Source organism: Gavia stellata, chromosome 19 (genome assembly GCF_030936135.1).
Source record: "Gavia stellata isolate bGavSte3 chromosome 19, bGavSte3.hap2, whole genome shotgun sequence".
Taxonomy (NCBI): Eukaryota; Metazoa; Chordata; class Aves; order Gaviiformes; family Gaviidae; genus Gavia; species Gavia stellata.
The window spans coordinates 18,962,958-18,964,865 of record NC_082612.1 but is presented as its reverse complement, the minus strand read 5'-3'; positions in this window follow the sequence as shown (position 1 = coordinate 18,964,865).

Genomic DNA, 1,908 nt, shown 5'->3' with positions numbered 1-1,908 from the left:
AGCAAACGTTGTGCCATGCAATTGGTTTGTAAAGGAACATTAAGAAGCCTACACTTTGTGTGTGTTACTTCTCTCTCATACCTTATTCCCAGATGACCTAATAATGTAAAAAGGGAGTACAGGGTGTAAATGAACAGAGAGGACTGGGCTGATCCTGCTACTTCGCTGCCCAAACAGTACTAGTTTTTTAACGCTTTATTTCACATCTGCGTTTGTGCAAACGCACAGGTCTCTCTTCTGTTATTTCAGGTAGCAGCTCCGACTGCTAGTAACTCTGTCCCTTTATTACTTCACAGTTGCTGTGGAAGTTACCTTCTCTACTCTTTTTCTCTATTCCCCTTTATTTTTTCCCTTTGTTTCAGGAAATCCCCCAGCATCTGGAGGGTTGAATGGTTCTTGGAAATCCCAGCCTCGCATAGAAACCCCATGGTTCTGTCTGGGCAGCTGTCTCACCAGGTCGAAGTATACCATAGTAATGAAAATTGAATGCTTTATGTAAATCCATCTCGGTCTTTAACGAAATACATACACACTGAGTTTATTAAGTATGTTAAGCCTTTAGTCAGTGCACTGTAAAAGTCACAGTGTGGGGGAAGTGGGAACCTTTTTTTATATTTAATACTGTGTGTATGCTATAGTGCTGCTGACTTCTGAAAATTTCTTTAGGAAGTGCAGTTTGAGATGCATGTTTGGAGTAAGAGCCACATAATTCTTCCATACCCCACGGGCATCACTTGGATGCCTTGCGTATTCAAATACTCTTCTCCAGTAAATCTAAACAAGGGACAAAAATCTGAGAAAAAGGAAAAAAAGTTAATGTTATGATAAAAGGTCTGCAAGCGATCGTTGCTTGTATATTTAGGCACGAATGGGGCTTTTTTGGTTATCCGCTTACATAGGGTGTGCAGTGTGAGCGAGGAGGATAGCAATTGGAGGTGGAGGAGTCCTCCTCCAGCGTTCCGCAAGCGCTCCTTCAGTAGAAGGTTTATGCTGTTTGTGTCCCTAGCCCCTCCCCACACGGCATCTCTGGCCACTCTGGGGTCCCCAGGGTGGCGACCAGCCCCCTGGGAAACGCAGGTAATCGATGGCGGGAAGATCCACGAGCAGTGCTCGCTGCTTTCAGGAGGGGAGGCAGAGCCTAACGTTTCCAAGACGCTTAAGTCATAGAATCACTAAGGTTGGAAAAGTCCTATAAGATCATCAAGGCCAACCATCAACCCAACCCCACCATGCCCACTAAACCATGTCCCGCAGTGCCACGTCCACATGTTCCTTGAACACCTCCAGGGATGGGGACTCCACAGTCATGCTCCAAATTCCTTGCGGAATGGGTTGTCATTCTCTGCTTCCATAGGACGCTACTCGACGAGTCCCTCGATGCCTTCCGGAAAACCCAAATTAAACAAATGTCTTTCCTCACAGGTAGTGAATACATAGTCTACAAGGTTTTTATTGTAGCTACCAGCACAGAAGTCAAGAAAGAAGATGACAGTCCAACAATTGATATTATTGATTTATTAAATATTTTTTTTAGCTACAGAGAAGTAGCTAAAAAAGTAAGAAATGTGGTTTTTGTTGAAGGAAATATCTTGTTGAAAGCTATAATAACCACAATATAAGACAAATATAAATACAGATGTAAACTAACAAACAGTAAAGAGGAATTTATGACATTCCAAATTTTTTCAACCTTGGAGGAGCATAACAATGTAATCTTAAGGTAAGTCACTCTTCAGTGAGTCTTACAGATGATTTGCAGAGTCCGTGAAGGCTATTTGTCTCTGTTGCATTATTTGTAATTAGGACAAAGTGCTTTCAAATCAATAAGCCTCCTTCCTTTGTAACAAAACAAAAAAAAGTCCACGGTAAGCCTTGTTAGGCACTTTGTCTTCTGTATTGTTAATATTT